Here is a 15938-nt window from a genome sequence, read left to right on the forward strand (position 1 = left end):
TTGGAATGTCGTTCGGACTGGAGAAGTGTAGTCGGATGGTAACAAAGAGAGGGAAGGCAGTCAGAACTGAGGGGATTGAACTACCAGAAGGCAACATTGCAGACATAGAGGACAGTTACAAGTACCTGGGGATCCCGCAGGCGAATGGGAGGAACCATGAAGAGGCTGCTAGGAAAGCTGTAACCACCAAGTATCTGCAGAGGGTCAGGCAAGTCCTGAGGAGTCAGCTGAATGGTAAGAACAAGATCCGGGCCATCAACACCTACGCCCTGCCCGTGATCAGGTACCCTGCTGGGGTAATAGGCTGGCCAAAGGAGGAGATAGAAGCCACTGACATAAAGACAAGAAAACTCCTTACCATGCATGGAGGGTTTCACCCCAAGTCCAGCACCCTGAGGCTGTACGCTAAGCGGAAGGAAGGGGGCCGGGGACTGGTGAGTGTCAGCACCACAGTCCAGGATGAGACAACGAACATCCAAGAATACATTGGGAAGATGGCCCCAACTGACCGAGTGCTCAGTGAATACCTCAGGTAGCAGAAACCCAAGAAAGAGGAGGGAGACGAGGAACCATCATGGAAGGACAGGCCCCTGCACGGTATGTACCACCGGCAGATAGAGGAGGTGGCTGATATCCAGAAATCCTACCAGTGGCTGGACAAAGCTGGACTGAAAGACAGCACAGAGGCACTAATCATGGCAGCACAGGAACAAGCTCTGAGTACAAGATCCATAGAGGCTGGGGTCTATCACACCAGGCAAGACCCCAGGTGCAGGCTGTGTAAAGATGCCCCAGAGACAATCCAGCACATAACAGCAGGGTGCAAGATGCTAGCAGGCAAGGCATACATGGAACGCCATAACCAAGTGGCCGGCATAGTGTACAGGAACATCTGTGCCGAGTATAACCTGGAAGTCCTGAGGTCAAAATGGGAGATGCCCCCAAGGGTGGTGGAGAATGACCGAGCTAAGATCCTGTGGGACTTCCAGATACAGACGGACAAAATGATGGTGGCTAACCAACCGGACATAGTGGTGGTAGACAAACAGAAGAAGACGGCCGTAGTGATCGATGTAGCGGTTCCAAATGACAGCAATATCAGGAAGAAGGAACACGAGAAGCTGGAGAAATACCAAGGGCTCAGAGAAGAGCTCGAGAGGATGTGGAGGGTGAAGGTAACGGTGGTCCCCGTGGTAATCGGAGCACTAGCTGCGGTGACTCCCAAGCTAGGCGAGTGGCTCCAGCAGATCCCGGGAAAAACATCGGAGATCTCTGTCCAGAAGAGCGCAGTCCTGGGAACAGCTAAGATACTGCGCAGGACCCTCAAGCTCCCAGGCCTCTGGTAGAGGACCCGAGCTTGAAGGATAAACCGCCCGCAGGGGCGTGCTGGGTGTTGTTGTTGTTGTTGTTGTGTATATATATATGTGTATATGTGTGTATGTGTATGTGTATATGTGTATATGTATATGTGTATGTGTAGAGAGAGAGAGAGATTCAGCTACTCTTAAAAAAAAAGATACATTAAAGTACCTGAGTTATTAAGTTCTTTATTTTAATATGTTCTCCTCTATAAATAACTTATTTAAATTTAATGATTATTTATTAATAATAATGATAATAACTGAGCAGGATCCTCTTTCATTATTATTATTATTCTGTTTAAAGATTTGTATTTCAGTGTTCATTTGTCTTCCTTATTACCAGATTGTGCATTTGAATGAGGTCCAATGAGAATTGTTCTCCGCAGAGAGAAGCCTTTGTATTTAGAGCATGACATGCATATGTATCCATCAGTGTACTGACTGTAATGCTAGCATCTCCCAAGGTCATTATGCTCTGTTGTTTGACTGTTCTTTGCTTCTCAGGTTTCCCTAAAATATGTCATATGTGGAATGATATGTGGGAAACATGCTATTAAAGAACACAAGTTATCTGGACAGCATAACAAAACAGGGCAAGGATGTTGTATCCAACAAATCTGAAGCTTCACAAAAAGTTTCAAAATATCTTCTCAGTCCAGTCCTAAGAATACTTCTTATAGATCCAGACAGAATAAACCTTCTGTGCATTCCACTGGTTATATTATTGAGCGAGACAAGGAGACCAGTGTAAAATAAAAACTGACTCATTCCCCGTGCTTCCTATGTGCTGATTTCGAGGTGACCTCTCGGTTTTTATGCTGAAATCACAATAAAACTTTAAACGGATTCCCAGCATTTCTCAGGTCTGTAACTGTGAATTTTAAATCATCAGTCCTTTTTTATTTTCTCAGGTTCACAGAGCTCGGGTTCAGGTTGGGACTAGGTCATCACTGACGATGAATTTGATCTACCGGAGTTAACCAGAACCCTTCAAGACATGAGGTTAGTTCCAGATTCTTTGCTTTCTAATGTATTCATGAGTAAAAACTGCTACTCGGGGCTCTTGGTCACTTGTCATTTGATCTTCGATGCCTCAGACAGTCATGTGTTTGATCCTTTGCTGAGCAGATAACGTTCTTTCCCTCACATTATCCAGCTTAATGAATGTGGGACTGTGGCCGGGCGTGAGTTAATAAAGGATGCTGAAAAGCACGAACGTGTGGTCGGGTGTGCCGTGGGTTCTTTACAAGGACATTTGAGAGAAGCACATGCTAGGACATCACAACGTAATTTATAGTGATCAGCAACTCTACAGGAAGGTATCCGCTATAATGCTGTACCTTTCAAACATCCTCAGTAAATTCATTCATTTGCTTGCTGATGTGAGGGTCACACAGTGCAAGCCAGTTACAAACACTTTGGGATTTTGGATATCCTCACCCTGCTGAGAACAAGCCAACACCTGTGCTGCAGAAGACCAGCAGTGTTAACGCTATGCAAAAGAATGTCAGATATCTGAGACCAAAACTTAATGTGAGGGGTGTAATCAGCATTTGGCATCTTTAAGGCTTTTCTGTGTCCTTGGATGATCTGTGATTATGACACTGCATCTGAACTTCAAGAATAAAGGACTCATGTCAAAGTCATCACAAAGCTTTTCAGCATCCAAAGCACCATAAAAATGTCCACGATTCATTTGAATGGACCAACCGAGTTCATCCTCGTGGGACTTCAGGTGGGCACTTATTTTGGATTCGTGCCCACTGGGTTCCTTGACATCTCCAGTGGTACCCACCATGTGGGGAAATGAGTCTGTAATTAACCAACATAATTCTTTGTATTATATAATATTCCACAGCTTCTATTGTGTATTTGCCTTATTTACAAAAGCCCTACTCCAATGGCACACACATGCAATAGACTTAATGGATTTATTCCCATTTATGTGTCAACAGCAAAACTTAATACTTTGCATAAACACATGTAAACTGTTACTGGGGCAACGAGCTGTGGAGCAAAAAATAAGGTTAAAAACTAAATGGAGAAGCAGCCTTTAGCAGAGTGTCATGGGACGTATGTTCCAATTAAGGATATCTCTAAGGTGTGTGGAAACGGATCCTGTCATGACTGGCAGAGCCTCCTCATGTCTGCTTCAATCCTCAGGAGAAATAACAGTTATGCAAAACCATGTGACTTCATCCTACGGAAAAAAAAACGTGTGCAGAGTGAAGCATGTTACTGAGCAGCATGTGAGATTTGTACCTCGTGGCTTCAGCGTAAGACGGCACTCAGGATTTAAAACCGCTCTTGCATGTGTTCCTCAACAGGCCCCATGTTAACAGCATTTCAGTTGTAAATCCCTCCTCTCCGTGTGCTTTTCCATGCATGTGTATCTGTTTTCCAGCCATGTTTAGAACGGCTGTGTTATAAATCTCCGTTCTCCAGGGTGTGTGTGCAACAGGGCGAAGCTTTGTCGCCTGACAGGCAACATACGGACTGAGGATGCTACTCCAAGATGCCTGTCATGTCCTCCCAGCCAGTGCGCTCTCCTGGGACTTTACTGCTTCCACTTTCTTTCTTTCCCTCTTTTTACTGTACCTTATAATGCTCTCTGCAGACTTCGGTGCTGGCGCAGTCTGTTCACATACAGAAATGAAAAGAAATATTACCACAGCAAAATAGTTAGAGAGAGGGCACACACACATAACCAAGAAATTATCAGGAATAGGAACAATGAACCTCATTTTCGTCATATTGTTTCTTCAGGGGGCTGTGTTTGATTTACAATGGAAACAAAGTGGCTGATCACAGCACACACTCATCCTGACAGGCTGAGACGTAGAGATCCTTCATGATCAGCATTGATCTGCTCTCATGACAGACCAACCTGAGCACCACCTGGATTGACTACACTAAAGACTGTGAGTCCTCACACATTGATTGTTGGACGCGTGGTGTGTTTGGCACTGTACAAGGCTAAGAGCAACCGACTCTAAGCACCAGATCCACAGAGGCAGGCATGTACCACATCCAATAGGAGCCAAGCTGCAGACTGTTCAAAGGTGACCTGGATGTACAGTAGAATCAGAATCAGAAAGACTTTATTTATCCCCAAGGGGCAATTAACATACAACAGAGCAGCATGGCGTTGAAGATGAGGACAGGGCATAAACAGGCAATAGGAGTGAGATAATAAATACACAGAATATACAGTATATACACAGAATTAAAATTACACAGATTTAAAATTAAAGTGACTGAAAGGTGAATAAATAGCTGTAGTGTGAAAGTGTTTGCCCTCCTCCTGATTCCCAATTTTTTTTTAAATATTTGTGACACTTTAAATTTTTCAGATCATCAAACAAATATAAATATTAGACAAAGATAACATAAGTAAGCACAAAATGCAGTATCTAAATTAAGGTGCTTATTTATTTATTATTTATCATTTCATTAAGAGAAAAAAAACCCTACATGGCTCTCTGTAAAAGTAAAAACAGATTGCCTCCTAAACCCAGACACTTTCTGATTATTCATGAACTCTGACCTTAGCGGAGACACGTGAAGCCTTGGTTCTTCAACGTTGTTCTGGGTTCCTCCGAGATGAGTCATCGCTGCGCTCTTGGAGTAATTTTGGTAGGCCGGTCACTCCTGGGAAGGTTCACCATTGTTTTTTCCATTTGTGTATAATGGCTCTCAACTTGGTTCACTGGAGTCCCAAAGGCTTAGAAATGGCTTTGTAAGCTTGTCCAGACTGAGAGATGTCAGTGACTCTCAGGTGATTCTTTAAATCGTGGCGTGATGTGTTGAGATCTTTTAGCCTGCTTCACTTTGTTAGACAGGTTGCATTTAACTGATTTCTTGGTTCAACAGATTTGCCAGTAATCAAGCCTGAGAATGTTCAGTTAAACTGAATCTAAGGAGCTTGAAAAGAAAAGTGTCTTGAAGACGTATCACCTCTCATCCGAGAAGCTTCTTCAGTTCCAGGGTCACATGGTGGAGAGTCCCAGAGAGTCAGTGAAACTGAACTTACCTTTCCAAAAAATGTGGTTAATTCATGATTTAACAGGAGGGGCAATTATTTTTTCACACAGGAACAGATAGGTTTGGATAACTTTTCTCCCCACTCTCTTTAATCAATGAAATCATCATTTGAAGTTTTATTAGACAAAGATAATCAAAGTAAATACAAAATACAAATTTGTTTCATCATCTGAAACATGTAAATGTGACAAATATGCAAAACAACAGGGAATCAGCTGGTGCAAACACTTTTTCACTGTAAGATGCAAGCTGGACCTTCATACACAACCGAGCGGACGGATTGAAACATCTGTGTGTGTTATCCCACAGATTATGTGAAACCATATGTGATTAAGAATGGATTATAACACACACACACACACACACACACACACACACACACACACACACACACACAGAGAGAACTGATTCCTGCCTTTTTTGCCACTTTGGGAATTATCTTCAGTTTCAGTATTTGCTATCATAAAACAATGAATAAAGAAATCTTGCAGCGCTTTGAACAGTTCACGACTTTACGATGATGACACAAATGACCTCAGCCAAAGATTTTTTTAACGTTTCCTTCTAAATGCTGCACAGTGGGAATAACAAACAACATAACAAGGCATGCTGGAGTGCTATGGGGCACATTCATGCATATGCCTGGGAATCCACTCGCATGTTTAGAAAATCCAGAGTAATTGTGAAATTCGCCTTTGATCATATTTTCTCTTTCTGCAATTTCATGCTTTCTGACCTCTTTCCCGCTGCTGTTGCATGATCTTACAAGACTACATGTGAATTTTTCTGAGGCAATGATAATTAGCTGTGCCTGGGAATATGGTGTCTTGTGTAAGCGAGCCAAGTCATTTGATGTTAAAAAAAGGTTGAAAATCCATCCCCATGGGGCTGGCAGTCACATGCTCCAGAGTCATCTACTGACTCTGTTTCCCTGGTGTCATCAGCGATGCAGGTTTGTACTCTTTCCCCCTTAAAGTTTGTCAGGTTTGGAAGCATTTCAACTCCAGCTGAACTCCTCATTAGACCTGATGTAAATATTTCATATGTTAGTCTTATTTTGCTCCTCACACACTGCTAAAAAAATCAACTTGCCTCCTTTATCCTGAGGTAACATAAATCAGCAGTGTTATGTATGAACCTGTAAAGTTTACATACTAAGTACCAGAAACATCAACAAGAATTTCTTCACTCATGTCAAAGCTCTTCTGTAAGTAGCTGTGGTTCCAACCAACTCACTCTGCTGACATGGCAGTTTGAATTAAAAATGGATGAAGATGTGATGGATGGAACAAAAACTTTAGCTCAGCAATGGGACTTAAACAAGTCACACACAGGTCAAACGTGTTAAACTGACTGAGACAAATGGTCTCTGTGTGACGACACAGCATGACAGAGCGGGTCAGACACTTTAATTAGTTGAATTTTTAAATCTTTAATAGTTTAAATGCCAGTAGTAGTGCACATGATTGAAATAAATCCGGCAGCTTGGGTTGAACATGTCTCTCATGGAGTCCTTTGGTTGTACAGACAGTGGAGGGCTATGATAACATTTCTACAATGGTGTTAGATTGGGGTGGTTACAGTGGAGTCTATTGTTCCACCATGCCCACGCCTACACCTTCTCCTCCACCTCTGGATTTTTATTAATGTGTCAGGTCTCTAGTCACAAATGTAAAAGCTGAGCACAAATTGAACAATTGTCCCTCCATTATGCACAAAATGTTTTCTGAGAGGACACTGCAGTTTTAGCAACCTACATTTACTTTTATTCCAAAAGTTTTGTTTTAGCATACTTTTGACTTTTGTTTCACTTGTAGTTTACCCAGGTACTCTGGATAAACCCAACATTCTTGTGTCCTGTACATTTTGCAACCAGCTGCCACCAGATGGAGCTGCAACCCAGAGATGGTTGTAGAGAAATGTTAGAATTCAGTTTTTCTTAGGCCTATTATTTGTTTTTGTTTTTTCAAGGCTGCAAAAACTCTTTTTCACAAGCGATGAAAATGAGATTTCCTCAAAGGGTAGCTGGTTTGTCGCCTCTGTCAGTGCGCCCCAGGGTGGCTGTGGCTACAATGTAGCTGCCATCACCAGTGTGTGAATGTGTGTGTGAATGGGTGAATGACTGGTTGTGTAAAGCGCTTTGGAGTCCTTAGGGACTAGAAAAGTGCTATACAAATACAGGTCATTTACCATTTGTCAGCACCAAACTTTTCAGTCACAATTTATTATTGAACAGTGTGATCAATGGTTCCAGATGCCTTTGTTTAGACAGTTTTTGACATTTGCAATTAACGGTCCTCAAACTTAACTTGATATCTGAATTTTTCTTAGTTTTAGTCGGTTACTCTAAATGTTTTTCTTCATTTATTTGACTAAGAAATATTGAACATCCCTATTCAGTAACACAGCAACGGGTGCATGAAAGCCAGTTTGGTGTTCGTTATCTTGCCCTCCTTGCCATCTTTGTCCTCCTCGTTGGTCAGCTGCTCTGTGGCTGTATGATTCACGAGGCTGTTATCACACAGCTCATAAGCAAAGAATAACATAATAAAGGAACATAATCACTGTTACACTGTCTTAAATGTTACAGTTAATTAAGAATTATGAGGTGGTTGGATATCACTGTTTCATCCATTTTTTAACTGATTATCCAACTCAGAGTCTCAGAGCGCTCTACCCTATCCCTGCTGACAGTGGCCAGAGATGGGGTACACTTTGGATAAACCACCATCCCATCACATGGCCAACAAAGGTCGAATCACCAGTTAATCTAACAAGAATGCGTTAGACCTGTGAAAGGAAATCCATGTAGTCAAAGAGGAAACAAGCAATTTTCTGACAGACAGGTAGAGCAGATGTTTAATCCAAGAATGTTTTTGTGATGAGAGGACAATGATTGCATGGCCAGGTCACTCATACGGACATGGCTGCTATAGTTCTTATGATAACTTAGACTTATTTAAATTACAAGCAACATGTTGACCTTCGTAGCACTGTAGGTCTCCTTTGAAAGTGTCCTGATGTAATAACTTCAGTAGTGATCTTTGATTAGATCCTTCAACATCAGTTCTGAAACAATGAGCTCAATCTCTTGTTGTTCTCTTTCTCTGTGTCCTTCTTCATTTCTGTCTCTCTAGCTTTAAACCATCATGACCCCAAAGCAATTCTCACAGGCTGGTTGTCATGTAAGATGGATAAAGGCATCAGCAGAGAGCCTGTGGTGGGGAGGAGGTTGTAGATATGATGGAGATACAGGACCTAGAGCTTTAATCCAAAAATAGGATGTGAAGTTTCTTTTCCATTTCATTCATCCTGTGTTGACTTTTCATCTGCATCTGAGTTTCCTCATTTCTGTGTCCCACCTCCCTCTTTCAGCACAAATGTGCAGGGGTCAGCTGCCAAATTAGACGGATGGAGCTATCACAAAGCCTGCTGCAACTCCTCACTGGAGATGAGATGAACGAGAGGTATTAGGACACGTCGTCAACTTAATGAAATGTAAACACAAAGCGGAAACAGAAAAAGCTGTCCTCATGAAACAGCACAAACTTAGGGGAATAACGTCAGAAAGAAACAAAAATAAATCAACGCTCTGTTCTGCATTCTTGCATTGAACGTCTGTTCTTGTTGTAAATCCCAGTCTCATCCACAGTGACCCTGAACCCACTCTCGCAGGTCAGCTGCCATTTTAGATGGATGAAGCCATCAGCTGTGCTGACCTTTTTAGCCCACATTACCCACTACTGGCTGTCTGGTTGACTGTACACTCTTTGTCTGTCTCTGTTTAGCAACAAAACACTGAAACACTGGCTTTCTGATATATATATATATATATACGTGTATGTGTATGTGTATACATACATATATATATATATGTATACATATATATATGTATATATATATATGCTAAAGCAGCAACCGACCGCTGCCCTTTGTTATAGGGAAGAGTGATACCACAAAGAGATGCAGTATATAGGAAATCATTTGCACAAAGCAGAGAGAGAAGAGACAAAAGAGCAGAGTTAAATACAACGTGTGAAAACGAGCAAGAAGCAGGATGGTTGCAGTCTGTTTCCCACATCATTTTCTCAACGAATGTAACTTTGCCCATCCATCTAGGGTCACAGATCAGGGTCACATCAAAGTGTGCAATAGACACTCCGGTGCACAACTTTGCAAGATGTTGAAAAATGCATCTACTGCCTGATTTATGTCAAAACGAAATCAACAAAGTATTCCTTGAAGAAACTTTGCTGATTTGCACTATTTCATAGAAACCATCACATGTCAGATTAGACGCATAATCTCATCAGTATCAGAGCATGGCTCTGATGTCAGAGTCATCAGACACTTCATTCCAAGTGTCAAAGTCAGTTATAACATATGCTAGCTTCCAAAGAAGTTAAAAGAAGTGAGATAGCTGTCATTTTGTCAGACTGCTATCCAGAAGGTGCAGTACTGGAAAGGATCTGTTGACGCTGCCCTTCTAATAAAGAAATTGCAGCTTACAGCGTGTGTTTAGTTAAAGATCAAAACAGAAATGTAAAGAATTGAAACTTGAAAAAAAGTAGGTGAATTCTGAATGAACACCACGTGAGAACCAGTGCAGCTGCACTTTAAGCTGCACTACATGGAGCTTAAGATTTCAGCTGTATTATAAAGTGTTCTTGATCTGGTTAGGTGCTATAAAGCAGTAATTTGCAATCCTCCACTTGGACAATCTTCCAGACTTTTTGCTGTTGCAGCACTGGCCCTCTGTTAGTTTGTTTTATTTATTCGAGTGAAGAGCTCCTATAATTGTAACCACATCTCTTTGGAACTCATATTGAAAGTTCGGATCAGCAGCTTCCAAATACAAGTTCAACACTTCAACTGCAAATATTCTACATGAGTAATTTGCATTGCAACAGGACTTGCTATGAAAACAGAAGAGTGTATCCAAATCTGTCTTCTGGGATTTTGATTCTTCCACTATTGCTCTGCTCTTTGAAGGGTTTTGACAATTTCTTGCGAAGAGTTCAATAACTAGTGCTCAGCTGTTCCTTTAATGAGTAACTGTTGTGACAGCCTGTTAAACATGCCTGGAAACGCCCACATACCCTCCCAAAACTCACCGATTGTTCCTGGTTGGTGCAAGCATTAGACACACACCCATGAGAACAGCAGGAGATGCCAGCTGAGGTGGGGACAGCAGTGGCTCGAGGTCAGAATATGCACAGATCGTATATTACGAGCAAAGCTGGCAAAGAAGTTGATTAATCCCTTTAACAGGAAGGTGCTGGAGGCATGTGTCTGCTGGAAGACTCCATCTATATTTCCTGTAACCTTCTGAAATGTGCAGACTTTCACCTGGATGCTACAGAAGCACTGAAATCCTGGACTGGATTGCACGTTTGAGATTAGACTGAAGATCTAGTGAAGAAAAGAAATAAGAACTAGAAGGAGTGTTTTGTTTAGACTGCAAAAAAAAGGAGCTGTTTTGTTTCTTAGTGTAAATAAGACTGTTGGTACTTGAATATATTTTTTATGGTCCGAGTGCTACGTATCTTCATCTGTTTGCACCCCTTATGTGAGGTAATAATGTGAAGAGTTGTTTATAAAGGAATAAATCCAAACGGTCACTGTATAAATATTAAGGTAATAAGGACTCTCTACACATGGCCTTCCTTTGAGACAAGCTTCCAGTTATAAATTTTTTGTGTTACTTTCTGGTACTGACAGCAAAAGTAACATTAAAATTCTAAGTGCATCAAATATTTTTATGGCTTACATAGATAAATTCCTTTGGTTGAAACGTTAATCTGAACACTGGCCACCAGGGGGAGTGCCAATCATGTTCTGGAGGCTCCCTGAACTTTGTGTGTTCTCACTTTTTGACAAGCAGTGGTCATTTTGTTTCCTGAAACATTTCAACAGAATCTGTCATTTCACAAACAAACAAACAAACAAACAAACAAACAAACAAACAAACAAACAAACAAACAAACAAACAAACTTTCTCACAGAGAATACAGTTTAATGTTTGCCAATCATTTTGTTATAGTTTTTTTTTTCAAGGTACAGTTTTATGCCTGTAGCCTCACAGGTATTAGTCTCTCTCGCTCCTTGGCAACATTTCAGTGAACAGATCCTAATTAGGTTTTTCATTGCAGTGGGAATATGGTTTATTGTAAATGGTGAAAGGCCTATTAGCACACGCAACACGAGGCACTGTGTGGCTAACAGTTACAAAACACAACATTTAATCTGAAATATTTTTTCCTGTTAAACTTTTTTTGCTGTACTCTAAAGTTTTTCAGATTTTTCCAGGAGGCACTTTCACACATTTATGGGCATATTTCTTTTGGTGGCAGTCAGGACTGGACTGGGACAAAAAATTGGCCCGGGCATTTTGACTAGAGACCGGCCCACCAAAAATGTGATGTCATTCAGGGGTAAAACTGCAAAGGATTCTGGGAACTTGTGGCAAGAGGTACTAGCGCATGCAGGCTTTCAATTGAACTCAGTTACACAGCGATAAAAAGAAACACAAAAAATGGCAAGAAGCTGTTGTATTATTAACTGCAATAGCCGGTGTTGTGCCAAAAAGTGATTGTCTGCCAAAAACTGATTTCCGGTATTTGCCAAAAACTGATTGCTCGTATTTAAATTGCTATAAGTAACTTGTTGGGCTATAATATGTGAAACATATGTCAAATGCATCCCTCATGGATGACATAAAGTCATCTCTCCATCTTCATCTCTCTCTCCAGCTCTTTTATTTCTCTCTCTTGCTCCATCTCTCTCTGCTGCTCTTCTGTCTCCTCTGTCACAGACTTCTCCACTTTTGATGATAAATCAGCCTGGTGCAACATGTAAGGATTGGCACAATTTGTTAAGATTTTGAGGAGTTTGAGAAACTACCTTAAGCATAAAATAAAATTTACTATCAGTAACTTCATAGCACCCGCCCAGCAGTATATAAACTCCGTCATGCTAGCTAGTACGCAGTACCAGTTATTCTAAGCGACTGTAAAAAGTCAGCACAACGAAAACAAACTACAACTAAACTTGGTTTATATCTGACACAGATAGACAGCAGGTCATAACTTCTTACCTGAAGTTCAGTTCCTCTGCCACTATGACCGGCGGCCGCCTCGGGTCTCTCCTCCTCTTGCCTCCCCTTTCCCTCATCCACCCTTCTGGCCTCCACCACTTGCTGATGTTGCTAAATCTGTGGAAGCTATGCCATAGCTACCGCCAAACAATTCAGTTATTTTTACACATTTGGCAGCGTCTGCCTGAAGGGCTTGTTTCTTTTTGGCCCTAATTTTTTCTGCACCTCCTTTCCTTTTTTTGTTCTCCATTTTCTTTAGTTTGTCTATAAGATTACTAAACAAGGGGGAGGGTGCATCCGACCTCCTCGGCTGTAATTGGTCCAGCCCAGAGTCGATCATGACCAATTGGCCAATCCAACACCTTTCATTATTTATACCCTTCCAAAAAAAAAAAAATAAAAAAATTGATCGGCCCATAAAAACAAAAAATCGCCAGCGGCCCACCGGGCAAATGCCCGGTATGCCCGATGGCCAGTCCAGCTGTGGTGGCTGTAGAAAAAAACTGACCATGCTTTAATCAGCTACACTCAAAAAAGTGAAATTTGGTGGTTATTGCATTTACAAGACTCTAACATGTAATTTGAACACAATGAATTTATGTTTCTAAGGTGAACGTAATAAAATCATATAAGATCTACATGAAATTTACCAACTTACCGCCTTTTAAATTTATTCTTGTTGATATGACATGATAAAATCTAACAAGAGTGGTTAGCTGCCTTAAAGACTCGCGATATCACAAGATCACGTGAGATTCTAAACAACAAGAAAGCACATGGTTTGCTTCGCGGTCATCTTGGAAAGGTAAGAGTGAATCTATCTTCATCCATCTTGATGAAAATACTTTTTGCACAAAGGTATCATTAGTTTGTCGATTCTTTTCAGTTCTATTTATTCACATTTGTTTTTTTGTTTTGATTTTTTAAAAAATATCTGTTTGTTTATGCCATTCTAGCTAGCTAACATGTTAGTGCAAGAATATAGCACAATGTCATGCTAGCATGATAGCCTAATATGAAAGACTTAGCTACTCCAAATATAGATATTGTTTATAACTTAACCTCTGCACATAAGCTAGTTTGGCTCTACCACAGAGACTGTTGTGATAAATTTACATTTTACGTGTGGGTTGTTGAAATTTGTAAGTTTGTAAGTTGCAACTGATGGACAGTGGTTTATTTAACAATTTATGTGTTTTTAGTACACTGAGGAGGAAAGACAAAACATGAACAGATAAGTTTTCCTGTTTTTTAATTTTTTTGAAATTAAATATTTTTCTACTTAACAAACTTGGAGACTTGCAGTTCCCTCCTGTAAAGATAATACATGTTTAATCTTATCAGGTGGTGAAAGGTCTGGAGAGCTGGTAGGCCAGTTCATCAAATTCATGGTGAGCTAATATTTTTCTTAAAAATGATCACATTCCCATGTTAAAAATGTAATATATTCATTTGTAAGTGACATATAGTTTTGAGACCAAGAAAACATTGCATTCTGATTTTATGTACACATCATCTAAACTTTCTTGAATTGGGGGTATGGCATGATTAAATTAATACACAAATTACAAAACAATATTAAAATGACAGACTTGTCTAAAATGCATAAATACTATTTGAAAATATTAAGACTGTAAAACAATAGCCTCTGTATTTCTCACAAATTCCTGGTAATTCAACTAAAAGTTCTTTAATCCCACTGCTAGGTCGTTGAGATGGATTTCCGTATATATTTGTTTTTTCCCCCCTCTGTGTATAAAGACTGATGCTGTTGAAATCAGAAGAGAATACATCGCCAAAGGTCTTTGCGTGTACCTGAATGAAGATCCTGAGAAGCTGGTGAAGGATTACCTGGTATGTTAACTTGCCTGTATCCTTAACTAAGGAGATGATCAAAGATAAGCTTGAACTACATACAAAAAGTTTCAGGGGATGGGGTTTTCCTATAAATTACCGGTGGCTGTAAAAAATACCTTTTAAAATAGGAAAAGTAAGAGCTTTAAGTTTCTCACTGGATACTACACACACCATTCTTGAGTGTTTTATACTATCATTATTATAATATCATTATAATAACCTCATTCATACAAGATTTTTATGTAACATTTACACTTCAATGGATGTATCAGGAGCAACTTGGGGTTCAGTATGTTACCCATTGATAGTTTTAGTATCAGATTAGAGAAGCCAGGGATTAAACCAGTAGACAACTTGCTCTACCTCCTGTGCCACAGTCACCCCTATCACAACTCAAGATTTTGAAAGACAGGACATTGTTGAGGTATTGAATGAACTTCTCTTGAGTCAGGAAAAATATCGGGCAGTCATTTTTGATTACATTTACATTATTATAAGGCTTGAATGAATAAAGCTTTTAGGTATTTTACATTAATGTAAAACAGATATTTACTTTTAAAACTGTTTGCAATGGACATTAGTGAGAAATCATTATCTTTTTTTTGTTTGTTTTATTGTCACAGGAAGTTGATAACAAGCATCGCCACTGCCATAGCAGAGACAGTCTTTGGAATCTGTGTCATTCGGTCAGAGGGTGTGGAGCCTGGCGATGACCCTCAGGATGTTGTGATTGTTCTAGAGGGGGTGGAAGTGATGGGTGAGTTGGGCAATGTAGTTTTGCAGTGACAATGTTGCTTGGTCTGGTCTATTCACTGAACCTGAGCTACCCTCTGGAACTCAGGTACACCTTTGAGGTCCTGCAGAAGATTCTTATGGAATTAGATGCACATGAACAATTCAACAGCACACAAAGTACAGGTTCTCAAAACACTATTTTCTCGTTGAGAAATGTTTCCATTACAACAGCTACACCATGTATCTGGATCATGAACCTAAAATAATTGCAGATATTTTCTTTTTTGAAAGTGCATCTGTTGACCTTCAAAGTAGTTGTATTGGTCATCGGAAAATTACCTGATTCAGCCATTCATTGTTGTTAAAAATTGTTTTAACAGGTTAACTTTCCACTTTGTCCGCTACTTTTTTTTCTGTTATGTAACTTGTACTTGCATTTCATGTATTCTTTATACATTATGTGAAATTTGCTATAAATTCAATAAATTGGAGAAAACAAAAAGATGTGTATGACAAATTTTTATTTACCTTTTAGATGTAATAGTGAAATGTATGTTAACCAGACTCTAGACTTTGTTAAATGCTCCAAAAAATTACTCTTTAAATTAACTTAAAATAATCATGGAAAGAATTTCCACGTGATTAAATTGCTTTCTATTAGCATTAAAGACTTGTGTTGGAATAACTTAATTTGTATGAGTTGGTTCAACTCAATTAACTTAAGCTGGGACCAAATTTAGTAAATTAGTTGGAGAAAACCTACTGAATTGAGTTGGAACAAAACTCTTTAAGTTGGATCAACACTATTAAAATATATTGGATCAAAATGCAGTAAATACGTTGAT

The 15938-nt window shown here is 40.0% G+C and overlaps 1 long non-coding RNA gene across 1 annotated transcript; it reads left to right on the forward strand.

The window, feature by feature from the left end:
* Positions 1-13276: 13276 nt before the first annotated feature.
* On the forward strand, positions 13277-15662 carry LOC145430802 (uncharacterized). The gene is made up of 3 exons (XR_013911141.1): positions 13277-13892; positions 14263-14355; positions 14982-15662. It is a non-coding gene; the product is annotated as an uncharacterized LOC145430802 (long non-coding RNA).
* The last annotated feature ends 276 nt before the right edge of the window (positions 15663-15938 follow it).

The sequence above is a fragment of the Astatotilapia calliptera genome, chromosome 2 (assembly GCF_964374335.1).
Source record: "Astatotilapia calliptera chromosome 2, fAstCal68.1, whole genome shotgun sequence".
In the NCBI taxonomy this organism is placed as follows: Eukaryota; Metazoa; Chordata; class Actinopteri; order Cichliformes; family Cichlidae; genus Astatotilapia; species Astatotilapia calliptera.